The 15074-nt window shown below is 44.8% G+C and overlaps 2 protein-coding genes across 3 annotated transcripts in view; one reads left to right on the top strand and one right to left on the bottom strand.

Annotated features, from left to right (window-relative positions):
* The window catches only part of LOC126035451 (zinc finger protein 366-like), a 46734-nt gene that overhangs the window by 19133 nt on the left and 12527 nt on the right, over positions 1 to 15074 (bottom strand). The window lies entirely within an intron of this gene.
* LOC126035452 (uncharacterized) overlaps positions 1 to 15074 on the top strand; it is a 293141-nt gene that overhangs the window by 270341 nt on the left and 7726 nt on the right. Inside the window, exon 1 of one of the 2 annotated variants that reach the window (XM_049794051.1) lies at positions 13637 to 13749. The exons of the other annotated variant lie outside the window; for it this stretch is intronic. The gene's annotated coding sequence lies outside the window, so the exon portion shown is untranslated. Of the gene's footprint in view, positions 1 to 13636; positions 13750 to 15074 lie in introns of those variants that run through there. 2 annotated transcript variants of the gene reach the window in all.

Below are 15074 nucleotides of genomic sequence, written 5' to 3'. Positions count from 1 at the left end.
TATTGAACAACCAGCTTTTTTTTCAGTCACTGACTTCTGTAAACTCTTATTATAGAGGTGGTTATGCTTGTCTTAATAGGTTTGAAGGGATCTCCTTCATTCAGTACACCCTTCAGTATAGTTTTTGGTTTTAAATGTATCCAGTCATACAGCTGTTGAACTAAGCACCAAAGTCTTTACTTAGTTTTCACTCAGTCACTATTTATGCAAAACTTGCATCAGTCTCGGGATCTAACCAAAGGGGCTTCACTATGCTGAATTCATAGAATCAGAATCATAGTAACATTTAGGTTGGAAAAGACCTTGAAGATCATCAAGTCCAACCAACAACCATGCCCACTAAATCATGTCCTTAAGTGCCACGTCTTTTAAATACCTCCAGGGATGGTGACTCAACCACTTCCCTGGGCAGCCTGTTACAATGCCTGACAACCCTTTCAGTAAAGAAATTTTTCCTAATATCCAACCTAAACCTCCCCTGGTGCAACTTGAGGCCATTTCCTCTCGTCCTATCTCCAGCCACCTGACAGAAGAGACCAGCGCCCACCTCACTACAACCTCCTTTCAGGTAGTTGTAGAGAGCGATAAGGTCTCCCCTCAGCCTCCTTTTCTCCAGACTAAACAGCCCCAGCTCCCTCAGCCACTCCTCATAAGACTTGTGCTCCAGGCCCCTCACCAACTTGGTTGCCCTTCTCTGGACACGCTCCAGCACCTCAATGTCTTTCCTGTAGTGAGGGGCCCAAAACTGAACACAGTACTCAAGGTGCGGCCTCACCAGTGCCGAGTACAGGGGAACAATCACTTCACTGCTCCTGCTGGCCACACTATTTCTAATGCAGGCCAGGATGCCATTGGCCTTCTTGGCCACCTGGGCACACTGCTGGCTCATATTCAGCTGGCTGTCAACCAGCACCCCCAGGTCCTTTTCTGCCAGGCAGCTTTCCAGCCACTCTTCCCCAAGTCTGTAGCGCTGCATGGGGTTGTTGTGACCAAAGTGCAGGACCCGGCACTTTAGCCTTGTTGAACCTCATACAATTGGCCTCAGCCCATTGATCCAGCCTGTCCAGATCCCTCCGTAGAGCCTTCCTACCCTCGAGCAGATCAACCCTCCCTCCCAACTTGGTGTCGTCTGCAAACTTACTGAGGGTGCACTAGATCCCCTCATCCAGATCATTGATAAAGATATTGAACAGAACTGGCCCCAGTACTGAGCCCTGGGGAACACCACTTGTGACCCACTGCCAACTGGATTTAACTCCATTCACCACAACTCTCTGGGCTCGTCCATCCAGCCAGTTTTTTCACCCAGCGAAGAGTACACTTGTCCAAGCCATGAGACACCAACTTCTCAAGGAGTATGCCATGAGAGACAGTGTCAAAGGCCTTGCTGAAGTCAAGGTAGACAACATCCACAGCCTTTCCCTTATCCACTAGGCGGGTCACCTGGTTATAGAAGGAGATCAGGTTGGTCAAGCAGAGCCTGCCTTTCATGAACCCATGCTGGCTGGGCCTGATCCCCTGGTTGTCCTGCACATGCCATGTGAGCACACTCCGGACGAACTGTTCAATAATCTTCCCTGGCACCGAGGTCAGGCTGACAGGCCTGTAGTTCCCTGGATCCTCCCTCTGACCCTTCTTCTAAATGGGCATCACTTTGGCAAGCCTCCAGTCGTCTGGGACCTCCTCCGATGACCAGGATTGCTGGTAAATGATGGAGAGTGGCTTGGCAAGCACCTCTGCCAGCTCCCTCAGTACTCTTGGATGGATCCCGTCTGGCCCCATAGATTTTTGAGTGTCCAGATGGCGTAGTAGGTCACTAACTATTTCCTCCAGGATTATGGGGGGTATATTCTGCTCTCCGTCCCTGTCTTCCAGCTCAGGGGATGGAGTATCCTGAGGATAACTGGTCTCCCTATTAAAGACTGAGGGAATGAAGGCATTAAGTACCTCAGCCTTTTCCTCATCTCTGGTGGCAATGTTCCCGTCTGCATCCATTAAAGGATAAATATTCTCCTTGGCTCTCTTTTTGTTGTTAACATATTTGTAAAAACATTTTTTGTTGTCTCTTTATAATAGTGGCCAGATTGAGTTCTAGCTGAGTTTTTGCCTTTCTAATTTCCTCTCTGCATGACCTAACAAGATCCCTGTACTCCTCCAGAGTTGCCTGCCCTTTCTTCCAGAGATGGTAAACTCTCCTTTTTTTTCCTGAGTCCCAGCAAAAGCTCCCTGTTCAGACAGGCCAATCGTCTTCCCCGACAGTTCATCTTGAGGCGCATGGGAATAGCCTGGTCCTGAGCCATTAAGATTTCCTTCTTGAAGAATGTCTATCCCTCCTGGACCCCTTTTCCCTTCAGGACTGTCTCCTTAGGGACTCTCTCAACCAGTGTCTGGAAAAGGCCAAAGTTTGCCCTTCAGAAGTCCATAGTGGTGGATTTGCTGACCACCTTCCTTGCCTCACCAAAAATTGAGAATTCTATCATTTCATGGTCGCTAAGCCCAAGACGGCCTCTGACAATCTTACCCCCCACCAGTCCTTCTCTGTTTGTAAACAGTAGGTCTAGCGAGGCTCCTCCCCTGGTAGGTTCACCTACCAGCTGTGTCAGGAAGTTATCTTCCACACACTCCAGGAACCTCCTAGACTGCTTACTCTCTGCCGTGTTGTATTTCCAGCAGACGTCTGGAAAGTTGAAGTCCCCCACGAGAACAAGGGCAGACGATTGTGAGACTACTGCCAGCTGCTTGTAGAATGATTCATCCGTCTCTTAAACCTGGTTGGGTGGTCTGTAACAGACTCCCAGCACAATATCTGCCTTGTTGGCCTTCCCTCTCATCCTCACCCATAAGCACTCAACCTTATCATCACAGTCGTGGAGCTCTGTACAATCAAAACACTCCCTAACATAGAGAGTCACCCCACCACCTCTCCTTCCTTGCCTATCCCTTCTGAAGAGCTGATAGTCATCCATTGCAGCACTCCAGTCATGGGAGTGAATTTGTTATGGGTTCTGTTGTCCAATGAGATATGATCCCATCTAAGCCATGACCGATATGTGATACTTTTGACAAATTTGTTGTATAACTATGGAAAAAAAACCCCTTATATCCTGAGACAATATGTTAACAGATGGTAACCTTTGCAGACAAACTTAATGGAAATCATACACACACCTAAGAAGCTTAATTGATTAAAAAATCTGAAATATTTAAACAGCTTAACATGACACAGTAGACATGCAACAAGCAATGAACTTTCAAAGATATCTCATATATTAAATAATCCTTTTTTTTCCCTTGCTTCATGTTTGAGGTTTGATCATTTTAGATATTCTGTCTGTTTTAAGGGCTTCCTATGCAGTGTAGCTGCATTCATATTGTCTAGGGGATGATACCAATATGAAGAAATGGGTCTTCTCTCAAAAAGCTGTGCAAGAGAAATACCTTCCCTGCATTGTCTTTGTTATTCCCAAATTTTAACATGTTAAGTTACATAATTTTTGTTTTATTTTAGCTGGGATATACAGATGTTTAGGAAACATACCCATTTGCCTGCACTGCTTATAGAGAAGCTTTTGGAATCATCTTGAATAGATGTGTAACTCCTTTTTCTACTCTATTTTCAGGGAGCAAGACACTGTAAGCACTTTTACAGGAGTATAGTTACCTTGGTATTTCTTGTAATAGAGAAAATGCTTAAAATAATATAAAAATGAATACACATTCACTTTTCCATAATTTACAGATAATTTTTGTTTTGTTAGTTATTAAAAATGTTAAACTAGATTCTGAGATTTCCTGTGCTGAAAATCTGGAGCAGTCCTACCACCTATGCTGCCAAAGCTGGGGCACTGTTGGTGGCATCAGATGTGCTTATAGAGTGGGTTATGGCATAATTTGCTTTTCAATGGTGGCATTTATTAGTTTAAAAAAAATTGCCTGGTGCTGTAGTGAGGTAGCTGTAGATATTTTTCTTCTCTCCAATATGAGTGCTCTTTTCTCAGTTTAGCATAATGTTTTGCTATGCCTCTCATTGCTTTTATGTGTGCTCTGTCCTTAGTTTAGCAAAACCTGTCCTATCATTCTCATTACCTTTTTCTTGCCTAACAAGACAGTTGGGTGTTTCTTCTTAAAGTACCCCGAAACCCACGTGTACTGTAAGTTATTTCACTTATGCCCTGTTTTCCATCTCCCCACCACTCCCCCAACAGCTGATGCAGTCCTGCTTCAATTTCTCCCAGCTTTTGAAACTGATCTTTTGCCACTGCAAAGGTGCATCATTTTTTTCTGATAACCCTTGAACTGCATAGTCTTAATTGGTTACTTTTTTTTTTTTTTTTAATGTACAAGCAGGCTAACCAGTGTGTGGCACTCAGCTGTTTTTGAAGGCATTCCTATGTTCATGTCAAGATGAAATTATCTTAGGTACCCCAGATTAGTTTCATCTGTTTTAAAAAGAAAACAAAAAAGCAAGGCTGAGTTCTGAGAGCTTTTGTCCAGGAAGTGAGTATAGGTCTGAGTTTAGGCTGAGGATGTTCCAGGCCTAGAAAAGTACCTTAAAAAATTGCACTCACCCATACTGGACTCTGAGTCCCTTCTTCTGGAGCTTTGGCACTGCAGACAAAGGGTTATCGGGAAGAATGAACTGAAAGGAGCCTGACTTCATAGCCAATCCATAAGTACAATCACACAGGAGGGTGAAGTACCTTTAACTTGTGACTGTTCAATAAGCCTGCAGAAGTGACACCTGAAGTGGGGCCCAGACCTATCTCTAGAGAAGATGGAGTCTGCAGCCCCTAACTACCCTGTCTGATTTCTCTGCTTCCTGCCCCTTGGCACTTGCATTTTTGGCTGCATAATGGCCCAGCTCCAGCCAAAGGAGAGCATGGTTACTGTCACAGCCCAGGGCTCTAGTTAAGGTGTCGGGGGATGCAACAAGTCTACGGAATTCCTGACAGTTCGAGAACAGCGCGACCTTGAGCAGCTTGTAGTATATCCTTGAGAAGTCTGGAAAGATCCGAGAAGACCAGTACGAAAACAAGATAGTGATAAGAAGAACCGTCCTGACAAAATCACCAATCATGAATTGTTAGTTACTAACTAAGCCAATCATATACTAACACATACTCTGAAGAAGGGGATAAAAAGGTGTGTTAGAACAATAAAGTAGCCATTTTGCGTGATCTATTACTTGTCGTCTCCGTCTCTACCGTGACAAATGGTGACCCCGATGCGCCTGAGCGAACAGATCATCTAACGGCGATAAATCCAGCACTAGCGAGAAGTATACCAGCGGCGACGAGAGCTGCGAAAGAGTATACCGGCAGCGAGAAAAGCTGCGGAGACGGAGCCCGGTGAAGTTGAGAGCAGTGGAATCTGCCTGGTCTGGACCTGAGACTAGACACCTAATAAGGTGAGCCACCGGGGACTAAACTGTTAGAATGGGGCAGCAATTAAGAAAAGAAAAGGAGACGATTTTGTCTACCTGGAAAGCCCTGTTAAAAAGAAAAGGGGTTAAAACCCCAGAACAAAGCCTGAAATGGATTTTAATACGGTGTAAGGTGCAAGGCTTTACAGCCACAACAGTTACTGCATTCAGTGTGGATGCGTGGCAAGCAGTGGGCTGGAAAATGTTTGATGAGATGTCTAAAGGACAGAAAGAGCTCTGTAAGTTGGCGATCGTATGGCGTCTATTACGTGAGACCCTGAAGGAATGGAAAGCAGAATGTGATGCGAAAGATCAGCAAAAGAAAGATGAGAAATCAGAAAATGTTATCAATGAAAAAGTTTCTGCTCAAGTAACAGCTGCGGCCGATGCTGCAATATCAGCAGTTGCGGGCAGAAAACCCCTCACGAGCAAAATCAGATCATACCCTTATTCACCTCCTCCTCCTACGCCATTAATTACTTTACCGGGCGATGAGGGGCCCTCCTCACCTACTGGTGTGTCAGCAGAAGGGGTGACTCCATCAGCCCCCCCCCGAGGAGAAAAATGCGGTGACTAACACTGAGCTGGAAAGTGTGGGCTGTAATGAAATTGAGGGCCGAAAGGACGGTGAGAGTCAAACCTAATGTGAGGGCCGAACGGAAAGTGAGAGCCAAAATGAAACTGAGGCAGAAAAAGCTCTAATTGACGCTATGTGATCCCTGCAGCTCGCAGATAAAACCATACTGAAAGAACCCCTGCCATGGACTCTCCCTCCGTCCACAGTAACTGTGGTCCCGAGATCCCCTGATCAATTTTGGGAGGGAGTTAGAAGATATGCTGCCGACTCCGGCAACTGGGATCTAGTAGAACGCCTGAGCCCGTGCTCTCTAACACCAGCATTTCTAAAGCCTCTAGATAACGCAGCAGAGGCTCCTGTTACATTTCCTGTTTTCAAAGCTGCTGCGGGCACAAACTGGCAAGATGAGCACAATCCAATCGGCTGGAGAGTAGTGCAGGACTTGCAGAATAAAGTACAAAAATGTGGAATCAATTCTCCTGAGGTGATGCAACTTCTTCGTATAATTAGCACAGATCTGCTGTGTCCATATGACATTATGCATCTGGCGCAAGTGCTGTTTCAGCCCGTACAATTGCAAGTATTTCAATCCACCTGGAGGCAGATGGCACGCGCGGCGGCGCTGCATAATTCACGACTGCCACAGGACGACCCGAGATTAGGCCTGGGAGAGGATGCCTTGCTTGGTGAAGGGCAGTATAGTAACCCTCAGCTACAGGCTACATGGCCTCCGCTGGCTCTCAAACAAGCCCAAAATATAGGCCTTATGGCAATAAAGCGAACCATGGATATGGCAGCTCCGAAGCAAAAATATGCCACTATCCGCCAAGGCCCCACAGAACCCTTTTTACAGTTTGTAGAAAAAATATCTGCTGCCCTGGAAAAACAGGTAGAAGATGAGGTCTTAAGACAAATGCTATGCAAACAGTTGGCAAAAGATAATGCTAATGAGGACTGTCAAAAGATCATACAGGCTTTACCAGGAGATCCTTCTGTTCCCGACATGGTAGCTGCATGTTCTAAAGTTGGGACACTGGAACACACGGTGGCCACCCTAGCCAATACTATGAGAAATTCTGGAAAGTGCTCTGGGTGTGGCAGTGAAGGACACATCATGGTAACTTCTCCACACAAAACATCACCAGGTAAACAACTGGTGCACCACTCACTGGAGATTACTTGCAAGAAATGTGGGAAATGAGGACATTTTGCAAAACAATGTCGTTCCAAATTTCATGCTAATGGACAGCCGCTACAGGAAAACCACAAAACGAGTGCGAGAGGGCGTGCAAGGAGAACATATCCCCTCCCGACAGCCGGCCAATTCCTCTCTGCGAACAATTGTCAGCTGCAACAGCTGGCTCAGCAGGGTTGGATGTATCCACCGCCGACACAGTAACTCTAGCCACGAAAGACATCGTTAAGGTCCCTCTTAATGCAAGGGGTCCTATAGGACGGGGACTGAGTGCATTGCTACCGGGAAGATCAGGTAGCACGTTGAATGGAAAAATCGTGCATGTGGGAGTTATTGATGCTGATTTTACAGGTCAAATTTGCGTGATGATTTCGACCCCCTACCCACCAGTACCAATCCCTAAAGGTACTCGCATTGCTCAACTTGTTCCTTTTTCGAGTTCTATTTCAAAAGCAGAACAGCGACTGCGATGCGCTGGAGGCTTCGGCTCCACGGGACCCCCTCAGGTCTGCTGATCTCAGACTGTCTCATCATCCTGACCACATATGACGTGCACACTGTCAAATCACGGAAGATCTCCAACTACAGTAAAGGCTTGCGGGGCTCCTGGACACCGGAGCTGATGTGACTATTATTGCCGATTATCTGTGGCCGTCTACCTGGCCAACAGAGGAGGCTGGTATGGGAGTAGTGGGGCTGGGAGGATCCACACGTGCAAAGATAGCAGCCACTCCAGTTCCGATTGCCAATCCTGAGGGCCAACAGGCAGTTATTAAACCATATGTGGTGGCAGCTCCCCTCAATTTATGGGGGAGGGATTGCTTGTCGCAGTGGGGGGTGAGAATTATCACAGATTTTTAACGGGGGCCACTGTGCTGCAGGATGTTAGACAACCCATGCTTGTTTTAACTTGGTTAACAAATAACCCTGTGTGGGTGGATCAGTGGCCCCTACCACTTGAAAAAATTAAAGGCCCTGCAAGAATTGGTAGCAGAACAACTAGCTGCTGGACACATTGAACCATCTCACAGTCTGTGGAATGCTCCAGTGTTTGTGAAAAAAAAAAAAAAAAAAAATCAAGAAAATGGCGATTTTTGCATGACCTGTGGCAAGTCAATGCTGTCATGGCCATGATGGGGGCTCTGCAACCAGGCATGCCTTCACCTGCCATGATCCCTCAAGATTGGGAAATCATTGTCATGGACCTTAAGGGTTGGGTTTTTTTTACAATTCCACTAGCTTCCCAAGAAAAAAAAAAAAAAAAAAATTAAAAAATTTTTGCATTCTCTGTGCCTTCTATCAATCATGCAGAACCAGCAAAAAGATATCAATGGAGAGTTCTGCCGCAGGGCATGAAAAATTCACCAACCACTTGTCAATCGTTTGTTGCACAAGCTCTGTCACCTGTACGGGAAAAATTCCCTACTAGTTATAGTTATCACTATATGGATGACATTCTGTTAGCGTCAGACAACAAGGAGCAGTTCAATGGCATGAACAATTTGGCCACGAATTTGCTACAACAATATGAGTTAGTTATTGCCCCTGAAAAAGAGCAAAAAATAGCACCCTGGAAATATTTGGGAATGACAATTACAAATAAGCAGGTTGTGCCCCAACCTGTGAAACTTAACCCTGCAGTTAAGACACTCAGTGATGTACAGAAATTAATGGGATCCTTGAATTGGATCAGGCCCTATCTTGGACTGACCAATTCGCAGTTACAACCTCTATTAGACTTATTAAAAAATTCCAATGATCCAACAGAACCCAGAATATTGAATAAGGAAGTGTTAAATGTAATTCACAGGGTGGAACAATGTATACACAAGAAATTTGTTTCTCAAATTGATCTGTCTCAATTGGTACAATTCTTTGTACTAATTGACAAAACTGTGCCATTTGGTGCTTTGTTGCAGTGGAATTCTGAGTGGGATGACCCATTACATATTTTAGAATGGATGTTTTTGTCATTTCTGGCCACGAAAAACTGCTCCTGGCTTGTTTGAACTTATTGCTGATGTAATCATAAAAGCCAGAAAACGATGTGTAGAACTAACAGGACGTGATCCAGCTACTATTGTTTTACCTGTTCAAAATTGGTACTTTGAATGGTGTCTGGCAAACAATTACAAGCTGCAAGTGGCTATGGCGGGTTTTCAAGGACAGATCTCGTATCATCTACCGTCGCACCCGCTCCTGAAATTTGCTCGAGAAATACCATTTGGTCAGAAAAGCTTAAGCCAGCCGGAACCTGTGAAAGGCCCTACTGTCTTCACAGATGGTTCTGGAAAAACAGGTAAAGCAGCAGTAGTATGGTATGAAAACAACAACTGGAACAGCAAAGTAGTGTATCAAAATGGTTCTCCACAAATAGTAGAGCTGCGTGCACATGGCACACTGAAGCAGCAGCTTCAAAAACAAAAAGGGGGAATGATTGGGGAACCACCACAGGCATGTTTAGATAACGTGGTTTATGTTCTTAGCTTTCTCTATGTGATGGGTTGACCCTTGCTCAACACCAGGTGCCCACCAAAGCCGTTCTATCACTCCCCCATCCTCAGCTGGATAGGGGAGAGAAAATATAACAAAAGGCTCGCGGGTCGAGATAAGGACAGGAGAGATCATTCACTATTACCGTCACGGGCAAAACAGACTCAATTTGCAAAATTAACTCAATTTATTACAAATCAACCAGAGCAAGGTAATGAGAAGTAAAATGAAATCTCAGAACACCTTCCCACCACCCCTCCATTCTTCCCGGGCACAACTACACTCCCGGATTTCACCACCAAGCCCCCCCAGCGGCACAGGGGGACAGGGATGGGGTTTATGGTCATCACACGTTATTTTCTGCCGCTTCACCTCCTCAGGACGAGGGCTGATCACACTCTTCCCCTGCTCCAGCGTGGGGTCCCACCCACGGGAGACAGTCCTCCACGAACTCCTCCAACGTGGGCCATTCCCACGGGCTGCAGTTCTTCACGAACTGCTCCAGCATGGGTCCATTCCACGGTGTGCAGTCCTTCAGGAGCACACTGCTCCAGCGCGGGTCCCCCATGGGGTCACAAGTCCTACCAGAAAACCTGCTCCGTGGGCTCCTCTCTCCACAGATCCGCAGGTCCTGCCAGGAGCCTGCTCCAGCGCGGGGTTCCCACGGGGTCACAGCCTCCTTCGGGAACCCACCTGCTCCGGCGTGGGGTCCTCCACGGGCTACAGGTGGATATCTGCCCCACCGTGGACCTCCCTGGACTGCAGGGGGACAGCCTGCCTCACCAGGGTCTTCACCACGGGCTGCAGGGGAATCTTCGCTCCGGCGCCTGGAGCATCTCCTCCCCCTCCTTCTTCACTGACCTTGGTGTCCGCAGGCTTGTTTCTCTTACATGTTCTCACTCCTCACTCCGGCGGCAGTTTCTCCCCGTCCCAACTTTTTTCCTTCTTAAAAATGTTATCACTGAGGCGTTACCACTATCACTGATTGGCTCGGCCTTGGCCGGCGGCGGGTCCGTCTCAGAGCCGGCTAATATGGGCTCGCTCTCTCTCGAACACAGGGGAAGCTTCCAGCAGTTTCTTACAGAAGCCACCCCTGTAACCACCCCCCCCCCCCGGCTACCAAAACCTTGCCAAACAAAACCAATACACTCTATTATGGGGATAATTCTTCTCTACCTCCTTTTTTCAACACTTCTCTTTTTTCAACACAGAATTTACAAAGAGGCATCAAAGTACATGTTAAAGATTTAGTTACTGGTCAGTGGAGTGGACCATGTGAGCTGTTAACCTGGGGGCGAGGTTATGCTTGTGTTTCTACAGATACAGGCCCACAATGGACTCCCGCTTGATTTGTACGACCATCATCATCTGGAACATCCCAGAGGGCGCGGCAATATGAATACCACCTCAACCAAAAACTAAGTGTAGGTCATCTTGACCTGTTATATTGGTCAAGATTCTCTGTGCATTGCAACCGCATCACAAAGTCCATGAACCAATAGACAGGATGACTATGACTCATGCAGCGCGCCTGGCCAGCGAGCGCATGCGTCATAGGTTGCAAATGAGGCGGATTTTTGGCACCCGCTGGCCACGTGTGCTGAAATCCGTTCCTCTACAAATGTATAAATACCGGGATTTTTCCGAAGAGCATCGGACTGGTGTACGGCAAGGCCATCGTTGCCTCCGTGGGGACGCCCACATAAAGCTGGCAACTACCGATTGCTGGGCTGAATTCGCGGAGCAAGACAGCACGAGAATGTACAGATGGTTCATCTACCTCACAGTCCTCAGATGGACGTAGGCATGGATACCACCGCAAACCAAAGAAAACATCTGGATGACCCTGGCTGACGTGACTGGACAAGATTTCTTATACCTTAGTACAACACCACCAAGCTATCCCTTTTTCACAGGTTTAATAGGGGGTTACACTGACATCGACAAAGTTTAAGAACTTATTGATGGAGACCCCTGTGCAGCAGGTCATGGACTCAATGGATGGGAATGCCTGGTTTTCACGGATCGGGCATTAACCCTCATTGCCACCCCAGGAATCACAAATTCTGGGGTCCCTGAATACAGACTGGTGTAGTATTATCAGATTTACTGCTAGACATTGATACTGTCAGACATGCTACGCTATAAAATAGAGCTGGAATTGATTTCTTGCTTTTAGCACAAGGACAAAGATATTTGAGGTTTGGGGATTGTCTGGATGGTTGATATCTCTGCTCAAGACTGTGGGGGTAGTGATCTTGATTGTGATAACTATGCTTCTAATGTTGCCCTGTCTTTTCAGCCTTCTGCAAAGGGCCCTGCAGAGGGCAGCCGGGATGATATTTTTAGCACAAATACAAAAAGGGGGAATTGTCAGGGGATGCAACAAGTCTACGGAATTCCTGACAGTTCGAGAACAGCGCGACCTTGAGCAGCTTGTAGTATATCCTTGAGAAGTCTGGAAAGATCCTCAAAGACCAGTACGAAAACAAGATAGTGATAAGAAGAACCGTCCTGACAAACTCACCAATCATGAATTGTTAGTTACTAACTAAGCCAATCATATACTAACACATACTCTGAAGAAGGGGATAAAAAGGTGTGTTAGAACAATAAAGTAGCCATTTTGCGTGATCTATTACTTGTCGTGTCCGTCTCTACCGCAACATTAAGGCAGTCCCTTAAGAGGCTAGAGAGGGGGGTCCAAATCCCTCAGGGTGGGAAGAGGGAAATGAATCAGTCTCCCACTTCATGGCTGAAGTGAATTTGCACTGAATTTGATGCTGTTAATGTATATTCTCTTTCATATAAATATTCTTACAGGACTGAGTCCCCATTTGGGCATAGGTATACTGAGTTTCCAGACCCTGCCCAGACTTCAGGGCTGACAAGGTCAGATTGGCCAGGATGGTGACATCAGGAGTACATACAGTAGCAGAACTTCAAATGTGCAAAGCTTAACTGGTGCCAGGAGACTGGGTGGAAATGCAATTTGATCCTGCCCTCCCTACTTATTAGAATCAAGAATGGATTGGCAAGCTTGGTTAATTACTCAATTAAACAATGGCAGTAATTCATCCTAAGTAACTGTCCTAACTCTCTCCCTGGCATCATCCACATTGTACTGAAATCATTATGGAAAATCTGGGGTGTAGCTGAGAACAAGATTTAGGATTTGGCTGTTATGAGGTGATGCCAATAAGACAAATTTCTTCCTTTTCTTAAGTGGATAAAGAGCTCTCATGTCAGAGGCTGGAACCATGGATCTCCCCCGCCTTTATAAAGTATGTGGAGTCACTTTAATCACTGTTGATAGAAGTCCTATCGCTCCATCCCTGTTTCCTGTCTATTTCCATATCTGCCACTGCAAATTAAAATAGTGCATTTTTGGCAATCATCTGATGTATTAAACAATTTTTCCTCTGGAATATTAAAAAATTACATTAACACAGTTTTAGTTGGTTTTTTTCCTCACCATTCAGATATTATAAGAGACAGGGTGAACTGAAGAACAAATAAATAATATAAATATAAGAAGGGATCTGGTGGTAAAATAGTAATATTGAAGTCCTTGAAAGAACACTTTCAACAGAATCTTTCTACCTACAAAGCACAATAATTAAACACTAGAGAGTGAAGTGGAGACAGAGGGGTTTTGAGCTCTGCAGTAGTATTATTTTAAAACAAATAATGGAGCTATGCAGAACACCTAGAATTAGAATGATCAAAAAAAGCATGCCCTTCCATGACCCTCATGCTGTCCTGCTTGGGGTGTTGTTTTGAAAGTAAGCCTTTCACTGGCATTCATGACCTTTAAAAAGGAAATAGATTAGCTTTCCTTCCTACTGTAGTCCCAGTGTCATTATCACCTCTATGGAGGCCAGAGAGATGGTCTGGTCTCCTCCCACCTCTTTGTTATCTTAAAGGGTAGCTGAGGACCACCTTCAGCCTTGGTTCTTCAAGCCCTCACTGGCAAGCTCACTGACATGCTCCCACACCATTAGCAGTTAATATATGGGAAAGCAATTGCACCTTTTGAGCATTGTACATGTAAAGCAACAGGTAAGTACCAGGTAAAATGTGTGCATATGCTTGAAGAAGGGTGGAGAAGAAGAGGATTTTATGGGAGAGTTTTCATATGTCTCCAAAAACAGATTAATTTTTTAATGAAAGTCTAGTTTTACTTAAACATGGGGAGTATTGTTAGTCTTCAGCAGGACCAAGATTTTGCTTTCTGTGTTTATTTTGCTTTCAATTCTTTGTTTCACATAGTTCAAAACTCATAGTGAAACTGAAGGTTGCTGAAGTAGTAGGTATTGTGTTCCAGTAAGAGATGCTATATCCTACAAGAACTGAAAGAAGAGGATTTCATCCAGAAATTGACAGAATTAGGAAAAATGTATCTGCTACTGAACACTTTTCTTGGTGTCCAGTTCCTTAAAATGAATTACCAGATGATGCTTTCCTAGTCATTTCGGAAAGATGAATAAATTTGGTTTCAGCTGAAGTTTGAGCAGACTTCTTACTGAAAAAGCTGCTTGGCTGAAAAGACTAATTTAATTAGTCCCTATTAACCTCTATTACTCATTTGCAATTAAGCTGTCCCAGTAGTGACTTAGTCATTTCCCTCTGAACAGAAGTTCAATAGGAAACACAACAAAAGAATTAGAGATGTCAGTGCCATTCCTAGGACACCACTGTGTTTATCCCGTTGATACCCAAACAAGAGTAGAAAAAACTAAGAATCATGGGAAATGAGACAGAGTTAAAAATGGTTCTTAAGGCAAATTACTGGGGCATTGGGAGAAAACTACTTTTGATATGTCTGCACCATGATTAGGGAGCTCTGCTTTCCAGACCACCACAGCATAAAATGTGTCTTAAAGCATTCAAACCATGCTGAACTAAAATATATGTTTATTGTTCAGAAAAAAGATCACCTTCACATACATCTCACAGTTGCATTCAAATGAGGGTTCATTTTAAAAAAAAAAAAAAAAAAAAAATTTTAAGAGCAATGTGCTTGGTTCTTCAGTTCCAGCATAAAATGGTATTTTTTTGACTGATCATATGAAGTGCCTGCAAGGAAGTAATTTAAGGTAACTTCCTCTCTGGCTTTGCCTTTCATCTCTGATGCCAAACTTGAATCTTCTCATTGACTGAACAGCAAGAAGCAAATTCTTTCCCTCTCTGATCCCCAAAATGCATCCTGTATATAGCAATTAATTATTCTGTTAACTTCTAAAAAGTTTTAAAAATAAGCATTAGTTTGTTGCAGTAACTAAAGGAAATCTGAAATTTAAAACAAATTTTATATTGCTTCTGTGATTTTGATCACTTGGAAAACAAACCTCTATGTAAATCAACTAACAGGGAGACATTCCTGA

The sequence above is a fragment of the Accipiter gentilis genome, chromosome W (genome assembly GCF_929443795.1).
Source record: "Accipiter gentilis chromosome W, bAccGen1.1, whole genome shotgun sequence".
NCBI lineage: Eukaryota > Metazoa > Chordata > Aves > Accipitriformes > Accipitridae > Astur > Astur gentilis.
This window is presented reverse-complemented; position numbering and strand designations above follow the sequence as displayed.